At 37.1% G+C, this 16,876-nt stretch overlaps 1 long non-coding RNA gene across 1 annotated transcript in view; it reads left to right on the forward strand.

Annotated features, from left to right (window-relative positions):
- Positions 1 to 16,119, forward strand: part of LOC134479746 (uncharacterized) — a 28,008-nt gene extending 11,889 nt beyond the window's left edge. The window contains exons 2-3 of the long non-coding RNA XR_010053428.1: positions 83 to 152; positions 15,810 to 16,119. This is a non-coding gene — a long non-coding RNA (uncharacterized LOC134479746). The remainder of the gene's footprint in view (positions 1 to 82; positions 153 to 15,809) is intronic.
- The last annotated feature ends 757 nt before the right edge of the window (positions 16,120 to 16,876 follow it).

Raw genomic sequence — 16,876 nt, forward strand, 5'->3', positions numbered from 1 at the left:
TCTAAGATACATTTACCTAACGTTGAGAAAAAATTGGCAAAATATATCTGGGTCTAAGAGAAGTATTGTAATTCTGTTTCAGGTTGGAAAGTTTAGTCCAAATTCTCTCAGAATGGAGTGCTGCTTTTTTGTGAACTGCCTTGGTATAAAAAGTAAGTGGCTGGTACTTCTGTTATCTTTTCTTTGCAGAATAGATTTGTCTCTCTGTGTTAACAAACTTACAAGGGATTTTGACAGCTACTTATGATTGACTGCATTTTCATCTACTGTCAGAAGTATATGGTCAAAATCCAACTCATCACCTCATGTTCTTTCAGCTATATTGCTTTGGCTATCATAAAATTCATATTTGTTTTCTAAAGTAGACCTACATTACTGTAACAATGCAAACAATCTTGTTGCATAATTAAACAAAGCATTGAAGAACATGTGGGTAAAGTACAAAATAAAAGATATACCCCAGTAAGTTTTATTTAGCTATCTCAATACCAACAGAGTAATCTGGAAAGATTTTAAAAAGAAATACAGCAAACAGGTACAAGTTCATTTAAACATAGAATGGAGAGGACTTCTCTCTTTCTAAATTATACCATGGCCCCGTTCAGCTTATTCTGAGAATTCAAGATTAACATTTAATAAGCCTCTTTATCATGCTGAAAAGTAACAGATGAAATCATTTGATGGTATTAAAATACTAAGAGTGTGCTATTAGATGAACATCCAGCAAGCACATTCAATATAAAAGTATCTTAATAAACTAAACATATTTAAATTTAGTTTAGATGAGATTTATGAGTCTGAAAAATGCACATGACTTCCTTGGTGTGAAAATATAGAAAAATATGAGCGTTATCATGGTTTCTACATAAATTTCTATTGGAAAGACAGTAGAAAAATGATTCAAATTCATGTTTCTGAGAAAAAATTTAAATTTGTTAGATACAGTTATGCACAGAGAAAGCACATAGGTGTCCTCACATGAAACTTTGAAGAATGTTGCTGGATTTAGGGATAAAAAGGAAAAATACAAAAAATAACTAAATGTGTATCGACCTACACTAGCACAGTGTGATGGTTTGTATATGCTTGGCCCAGGGAGTGTCACTATTAGTAAGTGTGGCCTTGTTTGAGAAGGTGTGTCACTGTGGGTGTGGGCTTTAGTACCCTCATCCTAGCATACTGGAAGCCAGGCTTCTCTTAGCAGACTTCAAATGAAAATGTAGAACTCTCAGCTCTGCCTGGACCATGCCTGTCTGGATACTGCCATGCTTCAACCTTGATGATAATGGATTGAATATCTGAAGCTCTAAGCCACCCCAATTAAATATTTCCCTTATAAGACTTGTCTTGGTCATGATGTTCGTTCACATCAGTAAAACCCTAACTAAGACACACGGTCAGAAATAGAAATTCAGGAGAAATATCCGCTTATTGTCAATGCAAAAAATATCACTTACAAGGGCTGGTGAGATCACTTTGCACTTAAGGAAGTGGTTTGTGCTTCTAGAGGACCTGAGTCCTGGTTCCAGCAACTGTGTGAAGTGTCTGGTTAATTGACACAACTTGACACAAGATAACCTCATCTGAGGGGTAGGACCCTCAATTAAAAAATATGTTGTCATAAGATTGAGTTGTAGGCAAGTCATTTTATTAATTAGTGATTGATGGAGGAGGGATCAGCCCATCGTGGTTTGTACAATCCCTTGGCTGTTGGTCCTGGGTTCTATATGAAGGCAGGCTGAACAAGCCAGGATGAGCAAGCCAATAAGCAGTACCCCTCTATGTCCTTTGAATCAACTCTTACCTCCAAGTCCCTGCCCTGTATGAGTTCCTATCCTGATTTCCTTTGATGATGGACAGTGATGTTGAAGCATAAGCCAAATAAAACATTTCTTCTCCAAGTTCCGGTGGTCATGGTAATTAATCACAGCATTAGTAACTCTAACTATGATATCAAGTATCTCCTAACTGTTGTTACTCCAGCTCCAAGGTATCCAACATTGTCTTGTCTCACAGACACCAGCACATGTGGTATGTACCTACACAGACCTACACATAAAATGACATACTTTTAAATATTTTAAACTTGAAGAAATATTTGCCATATGTGATGTACATATATACTATGATATATATATATATATACATATAAAGTGTATAACTATGATTCATGAAAGTATAAAGACTTTCTGAAGCAAAGTAAAAAATATATGAGTGAGTACAGATTTATATTAAGAAAGCTGACATTTTTTAAAGATTCTGTTTCCCCTGATTTTATTGGTAGGATAAATTATGTTCCCACAAAACACTAACATCTCAAGGTACTTCTGAGAAATTTTAAAATGTTCTTTTTTAAAGAAATCTTTTAAAATTCCTCTTATTTACTTTATGTACATGGATGTTTTGCTTCCAAGTATGTGTCCATGTAGTGTATGTATGCCTGGTGCTATTGGAGGAGAGAAGAGGGCATCAGATCTCCTGAAGCCAGAGTTATAGACAATTGTTAGATGCTCTGTGGACATCTGGGTCCTCTGAATGATCAGATCACCCAGTGTTTTAACTATACAGCCAACCCTCTAGTCCCTAAGAGTGATGCTTTTAAAACTGTCAAACATAATAGAAAATACTTAAGTAATTTTTGAGAAAGATTATAGATATTTTTGTTCTTTCAGTAATTATTACTTAGTATAAAAGCAAAACACATTAAGCTCGCTATCTGTACAAAGATTAATACTGAGAATAGGAATGGCTGAAGACACTCTGGTAGAGACAGGCATGCTTTCACAATAACATGTCACTTGAGAACAATCATAAATAAATGCTGTTTTCAATAAGAATTTCTAGAAAAAGAGTCATCATGAATACATGGCAACAATCTTAAGCTGGTTTTTGCCAATTTTATAATACAAATTATTCTCCAAGTGCACTGGAAACAGAAATGTGGAAAATTAATGAATGAAACTTTTTACATAGGAAAATAGTGAATTTCTTCCATTCTTCTAGGTATTCCAATGATACTTAGATAAAGCATATTAAGCACTAAATACAGACAAACACTGAGAGTTTTGAATATATTGTAAAACAATAGATATAGTTAATAACAAAACACAAGTAAGAAGACATGAGCTACAGAGTGAAGATGGAGGTGATAAGGATGCGTATACGGTAGAGGAGGAGAAGCCCTTGGTCCCACTGATATGGAGGCTCAAGATCATGGAAAAGTAAAGATCCATGGAAGGGAAGTTTTATCACCTGCTAGGATTTTTCCAAAAACATATGCATCAATGTTTAAGCCAGAGCATATGCACAAGACTCATTATTACATGTACTGGGATATCCCCTTATGCTCAGAATATAAATATCTAGTATAATGAATGTATATTTTAGTAAATACATTCCTAAACTTGTGTGTGTCTATGGGAAGGAATAAATTTAGCTGTCTGAAAAATAAACGACTGGGTTTAACAAATGTAACATGTAGGAAGAGAAGGCAGATTGCAAAAATTGGCATATTGTGTTACCACAGAAAAAGCATTCACCAAGAGCAAGACTGAAATTCTGGCATTCATAGTTGTGTGGTTAGGTGGCAGAGTTATAATGCTAAGTTATGAGGCTCTCATCTTGAAAATCTTTGAAGAAAGCAGAAGGGACTAATCATAGGGAAAGGATTCCCAGTAGGTACTAGTGAAAAATCCCTCTTCCACCAATGTGCTATTCACAATTATGTGCACCTGTGATGACTAAGCTCATCAATATACCTGAGCACACATACTTGGCTTTTAACTTATCTTTCTGACTCTTAGCCCCCAAATGTCTCTACTTTTCAGCTTCCTTACCTATGTAAACATCACATATGACAAATATATTAGTGACTTTTCTCAGCTTGTGACTGCTAAAATGACATTTGTAAGCCTTTGAAGCTCAAATACTCAAAACTGTATGATTTCTTCTATAGTCCCACTCACTCTTTTTTCTCCATCCTTTCCACAAAACACCCAAAATACAGAGGCCAGAAGCACTCATCCCTCACAAGACCTCATTTGACAATTATACTGGAATCAAGTCATGTGAGACAGAGTTTTCTTAGCACAAAGAACACTTTCTTGATGTTCTTCACAAGGAAAGAGACTGGCTCTCCAATTAGTATACCTCATGCCTATTTTTAATTCATACACCAGTCATGAGATTTTTTTTACCCCAATGAAAGCACTTGTTGTAATTTGAAACAGTCATTATTAGTTGGTACCAAATGTTTTGAAGGAAAATGAAGTATGGAATAAAATAGACAGATATATCACCTATGGTATTAGGGAATCGTAGGTGTCAGGGAGCAAAGAGAATACTTTTTCATTGTTTCTATGAGAGAGTAAATATTACAGACAAAAAATAAGAGGTGCTAGTTGGACCTAGAGCAGGAATGACAACATAGATTCCAATAGCAATCACATACTAAAGTTCATTCCACATTAAAAACATCAATAGAAACACAATTTTTGGCAATACTAATGTTCTATACATCCTGCCAATGAGTATATGCCTTTCAGGAGGAGATAGTTAGACACTGTCTGTCAGAGATCTCCTACAACACATTTCATGCTTTATTAAAATATGCATTGGGTTTTGTAGATGCCACAACATGCCACTTTGCTCAAGCTGGTTTTCTTATTCTTAGGCTTGGATTTACTTAGAACTACTGTTAAGCAAGCAATTAGAATAGATTATGTAAGGGTATCCCAGCATTCTGTCTTTTTTCTATGTTTGACCCTCATAACTCAAGCCAACCTCTACACTTACAATTGAAGCTAGATATGCATTCTCATTTTCCACTCCTGCTGTCAACAAATCAATGAACTACCACATTCATTGTTTATCTCAGGTTCTTTATCATTGGAAATAAATTTCAGATGAGGCTTTCATGTCAGCTAGGACCAGATCAGATTCTTAAGAGCTATGATATACCAGTGCGATTGGCTAAGATCAAAAACTCAGGTGACAGCAGATGCTGGCGAGGATGTGGAGAAAGAGGAACACTCCTCCATTGTTGGTGGGATTGCAGACTGGTAAAACCAGTCTGGAAATCAGTCTGGAGGTTCCTCAGAAAATTGGACATTGAACTGCCTGAGGATCCAGCTATACCTCTCTTGGGCATATACCCAAAAGATGCCTCAACATATAAAAGAGACACGTGCTCCACTATGTTCATCGCAGCCTTATTTATAATAGCCAGAAAATGGAAAGAACCCAGATGCCCTTCAACAGAGTAATGGATACAGAAAATGTGGTACATCTACACAATGGAATATTACTCAGCTATCAAAAACAACGAGTTTATGAAATTCGTAGGCAAATGGTTGGAACTGGAAAATATCATCCTGAGTGAGCTAACCCAATCACAGAAAGACATACATGGTATGCACTCATTGATAAGTGGCTATTAGCCCAAATGCTTGAATTACCCTAGATCCCTAGAACAAACGAAACTCAAGACGGATGATCAAAATGTGAATGCTTCACTCCTTCTTTAAATGAGGAAAAAGAATACCCTTGGCAGGGAAGGGAGAGGCAAAGATTAAAGCAGAGACTGAAGGAACACCCATTCAGAGCCTGCCCCACATGTGGCCCATACATATACAGCCACCCAATTAGACAAGATGGATGAAGCAAAGAAGTGCAGACCGACAGGAGCCGGATGTAGATCGCTCCTGAGAGACACAGCCAGAATACAGCAAATACAGAGGCGAATGCCAGCAGCAAACCACTGAACTGAGAATAGGTCCCCTGTTGAAGGAATCAGAGAAAGAACTGGAAGAGCTTGAACGGGCTCGAGACCCCAAAAGTACAACAATGCCAAGCAACCAGAGCTTCCAGGGACTAAGCCACTACCTAAAGACTATACATGGACTGACCCTGGACTCTGACCCCATAGGTAGCAATGAATATCCTAGTAAGAGCACCAGTGGAAGGGGAAGCCCTGGGTCCTGCTAAGACTGAACCCCCAGTGAACTAGTCTATGGGGGAAGGGCGGCAATGGGGGGAGGGTTGGGAAGGGAACACCCATAAGGAAGGGGAGGGGGGAGGGGGATGTTTGCCCGGAAACCGGGAAAGGGAATAACACTCGAAACGTATATAAGAAATACTCAAGTTAATAAAAAAAAAAAAGAGCTATGATATAATAGGAACAACATTATTATAAAAAGAACTCATTTCAAATGTTAGCACCAGAGTAGTATCCTGAGAGGCGGTAAAATGGAATACAACCCTTTCCTACTCTCCTAGAGTCAGTTCATATTATAGAACATGTCTTTTCTTCCAGTGGTTTAGATGGCCATAGTCTTGTTCTCCAAAGACAGGTCTGGATTATCCTGCAATCTCTGTTCTTTAATAGTTATCCTTTTGCTCAGGGTTTGGATGTAGAGGAACCCATTTTCTTGCAATGCAGTTCTTCTGTAGCCAGAAAACCATGGATTCCCTATTAGTATTCTGTGAGACAAACTGCTCAGCCAAGTTATAGCATTATGAATAGTATATAAAATATGAATATTTCAAATATATAAACTAATATTCTAATACTTTGTTATAAACAAAAACACATCCACATGTGGTGGCATAATATTCTGCTAATTTCAAGTAAACCATTTTCACCACTTGACAGTAACACACATCTAGAAACCTCTGAATTCCAAGGGCATAAGTGTCATATATTTTCCCATGCAGTGAGTCACCATTGCTATAATACAATCATGCCTTTTAATCATTCAAAACATGTAAAAATTTTACCCTTTTCCTTGAATTCTATCTTTTTATTATTGTGATGATTCACTGATAACATTGTCTAGTATCTTCTCCCCAAATCTACATTTTCTAAGAATTTGTTGGGTTTTGAACACATATTTTACACGAAGTTGTCATTTTAGGATCATGGCTATTTCACTACAGCAGAACAGATCACAGCTATTTATTAAAGCATAGCCTTTCTGCTGCTCAACACCAAGATATGCAGGTACTCTTTTACTGGGAACCGTGAGTTGAATCACATACATATTCTAACTTGTGGCCTTTGATGACTAGCTCTCCTACTTCTAAATAAAAACATAACTCTACAGTCCACAGAGAATGAGATTCAGACAAGTGAAGAGCACAGAGGAACGAGATAATTTCTTGAATGTCTATCAGCCACTATGCATTATTCTAAACCAGTCTTATTTTCACTATGGTTCTGTGACATAAAGGTTACAGACTTATTTTACAAATGAAGAATTAATCACATCAAGGTATTTCCAGTACATCAAATGTTTTTGTGGTATATATGCATTTATAACCTTCTTGCCAGAATTTTCAGATATGATTTCCCTTTTACCGTAGCTCTATATTTGACTATAGGTAAAATCTATTTAGACTCTAGAATTAAAGATTGCATTCCTTTATAGAATTGATTTTATTAGGGTTTTAAAAATAGATATCGTAAACAATGAAAAATTGTGATTTCAACCTTGCCACAAAATTAATCATTTTCATAAAATGAAAAATATTGAGTAGCTTGGAAATTGTTGATATCATAGTATCTAACATAAAACTAGATGGCAGGGAAAAGGATGAGAAATAAGCAAGGAATAAATTCAGATAAAAACTAGAAGCAGACAAGAGGGAAGACAGGGCAGAAGAAACAAGCACAGGTTGTCTGTGGTTTATGTGTCAGATTTAAATTCCTCCCCATCTGTGTCATCAGATGAGGAAAGTGATGTGCTTGCCTTGTCAGAATAAATTACCTTGATTATTGATGGTGATGGATCCCAGGACTCACTCCTTGTAATACAAAGGATTTTATGGTCTCTAGCCAGTGCTTCCGATCTAGAGGAGCACAAAGACCAAGAAGGTTAATTACAATATTCCACTAATTGTGTTTCCTTGTCCTGTACCACATAGAAACAATAGAATGAATGTGCTCATAATTAAGGCTTGAAAACTCTCCGCTGAATTGTCAGTGAAAAACACAATGCAGAAGGGATAGATGAAGAAAAACCATTATCTTATCATCTTTACAAGGAAAAAAAAATAAGAAACAAGAAGCCAAAGAAACATCACTGACAAACAACAGCAGAGCGTTTCTGGATTCCAGATCTCAGTTGTATCTTTTGTCCCTTATAGAATACTGGGACTCAGATGCTTAAGCTCACTAATAATGACATTAGCACAATTATTTAGAGTGAAACCAAGTGTCTTTGTTCTCTTTTTGTCTATGCCTTGATGCACAAATTTCTTATCCTTTGTATATAATTATGATGTCATTCTACAGCAACAGCGCAAAGCTGCATTTAAACATATACAGCTGGGAATAAGGGTCAAATTAATATTAAAGAAACACAAATTCATAAATAGATCATGTTTTTAAAACGATGTTTTTCATTTTTTTTCAAACCTAGTTTTATTCAGAGTCACTAAGCCTTACAGATTTCTTCCAATTAATGTGCAAAAACCTACTCCTGGAACTAAAGCCACCTGAGTACCAATTTCATCTTGCTCGAGATGTCTGTTATAAACAGAAAGAAAAATGAAACAGTCCACTTCAAGGATCCAATTATTTTTAGAGGCTTGTTGCGTGAATGGAAGCCATTTTACCTTCATCCCTCTACTTATATAAATGGGCTTTGAGGCTTAAAGGAACAAACTTACAGATGTTCTCAAGTGAAGTGGCTAAATGTGATTTCAAAAATAAGAGTGAATACGTAATTAGCTGGCTGTTGCTTATTTAGTCCTCTGCTCTATCTGGTTTGAAATTCACCTACCTTCCTTCTTTGCATCTATATTCTGTATCTATAAATAGCCATACACAGAATTTTTAAGGATTTTTAAGTAATGAGTCTGACCATTTTTGTTCTTATCAATCAGCTGCATTCTCTGAACACATTCTGTGCCAGCTACTAAGTTAAAAGCCATCAGTTCCAGGTGCTAAAAGTGGTACTGATAAAATTACATCTGCACACTCTACTCATTTATGAATTTTTCTCTCTCCTTGTTGATGTGGCTCTGGGCAGTGCCTACTCACAGACTAGCTGCATGAAACATTGGCAGAGTGGCAATGGCAGCCATGAATCTTTATGTCCCTTTCCCCTCTAAGACAAAGCATCTGTTGAAGGTTCAGGGGAAATTATTCTTTATTGTAGAGGACAGAAAAATCACAGGAAGATTAAAGGGTCAGGGCGAGACAATGGACAGCTCACTCTGAGAAGAAGCCACCGAGAAACCTATGTGCACTCTTTACCAGCTCTGCCCATCATGAATCTAAAACATCTAAGATTTGTTTCGAAACCACCTGGTGGAACGATTTGTCTCATTTGTTGTGTATGCAATAGGTTTAGGTAGGGTCTAACTTAAGGAGAGTAGGTCTGGTATAGTAGTAGCATTTGGAAAATATTGATATTTTTGATGGGTTTCAGGGCTTGGGGGGATGACTCAATGGACAAGTATCTGCATCCATGACAAAGCTCACCACAGTAGTAAATACGTTTTCAGAAGGGATCGAGGAATAAACAACATGGGTTGAAGTGTTAGTTTTTACAAATGAATAAACATGTAGGGAAAAGCATTGAGACCTTGGGACTGCTTTTCTCATCAATGCTGAAAATACTTTACTACCTTGACCTTGTGCAAGTCTTGTTCAGGCAAAAATAGCGTCTGTGTGTTCATGTGTGAAAAAGCCATAGTAATTCCACCTCTCCCTGTCCTCTGACCCCTACATTCATTTTGTCTATTCCTCCAGGATGTTGCCTACATCTTGATACAGAGACATGTGACACAGATGTCTCATCTATTAGTATTCACACTTATTCTCAGATATTTGAGAAGTGTGTGTCTGCATTAATTTCCCTGTTCCTTTGACCAAGATTAAAAGCAGCACAAATGTATGGGTATAAATATACATATTTAAAAAAGCAGTTCTAAAAACATAACAGGTTAGAAAAATAACACTCAAAGGGTCAGTTATATCCCTAACCATGATTTATATCATCACCCGACAGAGAAGGCATTCCTCCAGTCAGGAAACTGGTTAGTTACCTCATTAATAGCCTTGCTTCTATTACATTGCTAGACATCGTCTGCCTGCAGTGTATCAGAGAAGATTAGTTTAATAATAAAATGAAAAAAGACAGCCAGAAAATACAAATGAACCTAGAAAAATGTTTAGAAATTTGTTGAATAAAAACATTAGGAAAGCATCAGCAAATATAGTTGGCTAAGGAGAAATGAGAAAGAGGCAGAGACAGAAAACAAGCATGGTTGTCTAGAACAGAGATACCTAGAACTTTTTCATCAGAGGCGCATTTGTAGAGTGCAATTGGATAAATGCATAGTCTTATGGTTTATCCAGAGCTAGCATCAGAATTCCAGGGATAACCATAAGGTACTGTTTCCTAAAGAGCCCTTGGGTGGTTTCTTAGGTTTTCCCCTGTTACAAGGTCATTGTCATTAAGAAGGCTATGAGGAAGCCCTACCCTGTTCTCTTCTCTATCATCTCAGAGTTGTCACTTTTGCATTTTTCATTTGTCCAAAATATTTTGTCACAGTATTATGGCCCAGATACTGAGAATTGAAAATTCCAGAAGGACTATGGTGCCTATGGCCATGTATCTTATGATATTTGTATCTCTGGTTACTAATAGTGAGGCATAAGGTTCTAGACATGATGAATAAGGAACTAAACTCTTCACTCTTCAGTACTGAGAATTTAATTTACTATGCAGAGTAATACACACACACACATACACACACATATACACATTTGGATATATATGCATAGGTAATATTGAAATTCAATGTCTTTAGAGGTAACACTACAAAGAAATGTGCTAAAATGTACCCAGTGAACATACTTCAATTTTGCTATATTCCCAACTCATCTTCTGAGTTACACATTGCTAAATTTTGTATGATGCTTCACATTTTTTGGCTACAAAACATCCTCACCTTATAATAGGGTATTATTGATGTAAATTGGTAATTACTAGTTGCTCAAGACTTTTTTTTTTTGGATCATTGAATATTTAACAATGTCTCTAATCCCTGACACTAAGTCTTATTATCTCTTCTAAGTTATGACAACAAATGTCCCAGGAGTTTAGCAAATGTCCCCACTGGGATAATAGGCTGCAAAGTAGGAACACCACTCTAAGTTAGGATTCACAAAGCCTCCACTACTGCCTCTGCCTTTTCCTCCTCTTCACCACCCTGATCTCTGCTTTACTTGCTTTTCTTCAATGATAGGGCCTGACCTCATAAATAAGAGCTCCACAGTACTTATCACATGTATGTTACATGGAAAAATCTTAATGAATGGATAAAATAGAATGCTTGAAATATTATAAAAGAATGCAAACCAGATAGAATTCTCATAAAGTATATTTCAATAGAGTAAAAGTGTAATATTTACATTTTTACTTTATGTCCATTGCGATGGTAAAGCACACATACACACAAACATACATATATTGTCAGTTAGAATTTCTATTTCAGTGATAAAATACCATTACCAAAAAGCAATTTGGAAAGGAAATGGTTTATTTGCTTTACATTTCTATATCAAATATTCCTTCATCCAAGGAAGGGAAGACAGGAATTCAAGCAGGGCAGGAATCTAGAGGAGGGAGCTGCTGCACAAGCTATGGAGGGGTGCTGGTTACTAGTCTGCTCATCATAGCATGCTCAGACAGTTTTATTCTAGAACACAGGAACACCAGCCCAGGAGACGCATCTCCACAGTGGTTTAGGCCTTTCTCCATCAGTCACTAATTATGAAAACGCCCTACAACTGGACTTTTTTTAAATAGGATTTTTTTATTTACATTTCAAATATTATTCCCTTTCCCAGTTTACTGGACATAAGTACCCTTTCCCCTTCCCCTCCTTTTCTTCTATAAGGATGTTCCCCTCCCCATCCATCCCCCTTCCCTGTACCCCTCCCCACATTCCCCTACACTACGGGTCTAACCTTACTAGGACCAAGGGCTTCTCAATCCACTGGTGCCCAACAAGGCCATCCTCTTCTACATATGCAGCTGAAGCCATGGGTTAGTCCATTGGGTAGTGGTTTAATCCCTGGGAGCTTGGGTTGTTTGGCATTGTTGTTCTTATGGGGTTTCAAGCCCCTTCAGATTTTTCATTCCTTTCCCTAACTTCTCCAATGGGGGTCCAGTAATCAGGTCAGTAGTTTATTGCTAGCATTTGCCTCTGTATTTGACAGGCTCTGGTTGTGTCTCTCAGACACATCTATAACCAGTTCCTGTCAGCATGGCCTTCTTAGCTTCATCAACCTTACCTAGTCTTGGTGACTCTCTATATATATTCCCTTGTATGTATATTTTTGTTCCTCCATTTAAGAATGAATGAAGCATCTTCACTTTGGTCATCCTTCTTGAACTTTTTGTGGTCTGTGGATTGTGTCTTGGGTGATTCGAGCTTTTGGGCTAATATCCACATATCAGTGAGTGCATACCATGTGTGTGTTTCTGTAATTTGTTTAACTCACTCAGGGTGATATTTTCTAGTTCTATCCTCTTGCCTATGAATTTTGTGAAGTCATTGTGTTTGATAGCTGAGCAGTATTCCATTGTGTAGATGTATCACATTTTCTGTATCCATTCCTATGTTGAAGGGCATCTGGGTTCTTCTCAGCTTCTGACTATTATAAAGAAGGCTGTTATGAACACAGTGGAGCATGTATCTTAATTGTATGATGGAGCACCTTTTGGGTATATGCCCAGGAGAGGTATTGCTGGTTCCTCAGGTAATGGAATGTCCAATTTTCTGAGGAACCTCCAGAGTGATTTCCAGAGTGGTTGTACCAGTTTGCAATCCCACCAAAAATGGAGGAGTGCCCCCATTTTTCCACATCCTTGCCAGCATCTGTTTTCACTTGAGTTTTTATCTTAGCCATTCTAAATGGAGTGAGGTAGAATCTCTGGGTTGTTTTGATCTGCAATTCCCTAATGACTAAGGATATCGAATATTTCTTTAGGTGCTTCTTTGGCATTTGAAATTCCTTAGCTGGGAATTTTTTGTTTAGCCCTGTACCCCAATTTTTAAAAGGGTTATTTGGCTCTTTGGAGTCTAGATTCTTGAGTTCTTTGTATATTTCCATAAAGATCTTTCCCAATCTATTGGTTGCCGTTTCCTCATTAGTGTCTTTTGCCTTACAGAAACTTTGTAGTTTTATGAGATTCCATTTGTCAATTCTTGATCTTAGAGCATAAGCCATTGTTGTTTTGCTCAGGAATTTTCTCCAGTACCCATATGTTTAAGACTCTTCCCCACTTCTTCATTTTTTATTAGTTTGATTGTATTTGGTTGAGTTGGAAGTCCTTGATCCACTTGAACTTAAGCTTTGTACAGGGTGGTAAGCATGAATCAATTTGCGTTCTTCTACATACTGACCTCCAGTTGAACCAACACTATTTGTTCAAAATGCTATCTTTTTTTCATTGGATGGTCTTAGCTAATTTGTCAATGATCAGGTGACTATAGGTGTGTAGGTTCATTTCTGGGTCTTCAATTACATTCCATTTATCTACCTGCCCATGTCTCTACCAGTACCATACATTTTGTTTTCACTATTGCTCTGTAAAACTGCTTGAGGTCAGGGATGGTAATTCCCCCATCATTAACATCTACCTCTATAATGCTTCATTTTATACAACTGAGAGTTCATGCATAGTAAATAATAAGGCTACATTCTTTCCTCCCCATGTCCTTTACTAATCCCTATTCTACATTCTAATGGATGTCTAATCTCTAAGTAAATTATGACATAATCTGCAGCATTCTCTTCCCTTTGCTTGCATAATTCCCAAAGGGTAATATCCTCAGCTTTCTTCAAATTGTAGAAGGTAGAATTTCTTTCCAAGGCCAAATACTTTCTATTGTCTTGTGTGCTCACTAGTCATTCTCACATGTGTGGCTTCAGAATAGTAATGTGATGTGTGTATCATGTAAAATAGGAAATACTGACTGTCAGTTTATCTCATAGATCAAACTATTCCTGCCCATGCATTATACCAACCCCCTGGACGAAAAGTACCCATTTTTTTTTAATCTGTACGAGATTTGTCCCAAGGGAATTATACCTGCACATGTTGCATTATTAGACCCCTGGCGGTCAGAGCCTCAATATAATTATATTAAGCCATGATCTTAACATTTGCTAGGGAAGCATATTTCTGCAGTGGGCAACAGGTAATACAGAGACTCATATTTGGCCAGAGAACTGAGAGTAAGTAACTATTAAGTTCTAATGATAAATATAATATTAATATTATCCCCACTCAAACCTCAGAGGACATCATACAAAAGGGATTGGGGAAATCATAGTAAGAACTTGAGGATAGAGAGGAGTCCTATGAAACTCTATTTTCAGGATGTTCCATGATCAAGTGTGGTGGTTTAAATAAGAATGGCCCTTAAAGCTCATATATGAAGGCCTAAAATGGCACTATTTTAAAGGATTAGAATGATTAAGCGGTGTTGCTTTGTTGAAGGAAGTATGTCACTCAGGGTAGACTTTGAGGCTTTCAGGTATCAAAAACCCATGCCAATCCCAGAAACTCTAGCCATAACCTAAACAAAAGGATGTAGCTCCCAGCGATTTCCCCAGTACCGTATCTGCCTTCATGCCATGAGGATTCCTGCTTCCATATTGATAAAGAACTAATCTCTGAAACTGTAAACAAGCCACCAATCAAATGCTTTCTTTTATAAGAGTTGCCTTGCTCATGGTGTCTCCACAGCAATAGAACAATGAGTAAGATATCAAAGTAACCATAGGAACTGTGGTTATCTACAGAAGACCTATGGGGGAAAACTAATGTGAAAATAGGAGTGCTATTTGACAAAAAGAAGCAGATCAACAGGAGTGGGAGGAAGATAACAGTTCAGTGGCAGTAATATGGCAATAAAATATTCATGATAGCTAGCCAGTACAAACAAGTTTATCACTGCTAACATGGACAATTAAAGATAAGCTACCAAACAACATTCAGTTTGTGGGTTTAGATAGTACACATGCTTTAGGTTATGTGAGTATTGCCTTTAAATATTACATTTTTAAATGTGTAAATATGAGACTAACTATACATATCTGTCGAAGAATGCATAAGTGAATAAATATGATAATGGAAATTAATCAAATATTTTTAGAGCCAGAATACTGCCAGGGTTGTCCTGCAATACTCTATGAAGTCTGGATTCTGCCACATGTTCTCATCCTGAGGCAAATCTTACAACTCTTTTCTTTCTTTATAATAGTTATCCAGTTGCATTCTCTCTTTCCAACAACTCAGTACAGAAATTATCTTATGTTATTCAATATATATATATATTTCTTAGAAGAAATACATCTGCTATTTTTTCACTAGAGTGTTTTGATTTACAGATAAGAAAATAGAATTACAACAGTAGAAAATTACTTGCCTAAAGTCACACTGAAAGAGCTGGGACTCTTTACAAGAGTGTATTTTGGTCAGATTCATGTGTCTTTTTCTAGTTTTCTACATCGTTAGAAAAACAATCAGATGGATGGCATTTGGCATGTTTTGCTCCTTGAATGTTCCATTAATAACCACTACATACATATATCATGTACCATATATCACACACACACACACACACACACACACACATTTGTCATCAATATATACTGAATTAGAGAAATTGTTTATCATGGTTTTGTTTCTGACAAGTTTGTCTGCATCCTCCCACCAGCTGAGGAAGGGAAACAGACTGCCTGGCATTCTTCAAGTACTCAATTTAGTTTTATTTTCCAGTCCATCAGCATCCTCTCAGCATCTACATTTCCCGTGCCATGTGTGATTACATCAAAAAGAACCTTTCTTCTCTCCTTCTTGAAGCCACAAAGGACAGCCTCAGAAGCACGTGTTCCTTCATGGAGACCGCACTGCTTTCATCATGACGTCTCCTGCAAGTGCTCTATTGGTTTGTTTCCGGTTGTTAAAGCAGTTTTACTCTTTTTTTATTTTGTACTCTATTGGCTTCTTTTTTTAACCATCTCCCATTGTATGTTGAAGGTTTTATAAAGGAACTTTTATTGGACTTTCAATAAAAAGGATTCTTTAGGATTTTACCTGAGAAAAGATCATAGGCAATTCTCTGTAGATATGGTAAGACATGTAAGTATGATTGGTGGTTGGGTACTGATAAGAATGATTTTTAACAAAGTAAGGAAAGCAACCGTTGGATCTAGACCTGGAGAAGGATGGAGATAGTGAAGCCTACGTGCTTCTGAATTGCAAGGAGACAAAGTCTCTGCACAGTCCCTTAATAACTAGACATGGTTATGGCAATTGTCACAAGCAGCTTCCCCTCCCTATGCTTCTTCCTATTTTTTTTTTTTGCATTTTGCATCTCTCTCTTAGTTAGAATAACTATGCTATGGTAAAATACTATGGACAAAAACTCATTGGAAGAGAATGTTTTTGTTTTTCACTCACAATTCCTCATAACAGTTCATCATACAAAGGAAAGAGTCCAGAACCTCATCAAGGTCAGAACCTGGAAGAAGGAGCTGGTGCAGAGCCATAGAAGGATGCTGCTTACTGGCTTGCTGACTATGGCTTGTTTAGTCTGCTTTCTTACACAACCCAGGAAGAACCACCCACAATGGAATGGGTCCTTCCCCATCAATCACAAATTAAGAAGTCTGTAGATTTGCAAGTAACCCAATCTTACAGGGGCATTTTCTTAATTGATTTTTTTCCCTCTCAGGTGACTTTAGCTTGTGTCAAGTTGACAGAAAGTATTCATCATAAATACTTTATCACTGGAAGCTAGAATCTGTAATTCTCATTCCTTAAGGTTGTCCCAAGCCTTGGTC

The sequence above is a fragment of the Rattus norvegicus genome, chromosome 7 (genome assembly GCF_036323735.1).
Source record: "Rattus norvegicus strain BN/NHsdMcwi chromosome 7, GRCr8, whole genome shotgun sequence".
In the NCBI taxonomy this organism is placed as follows: domain Eukaryota; kingdom Metazoa; phylum Chordata; class Mammalia; order Rodentia; family Muridae; genus Rattus; species Rattus norvegicus.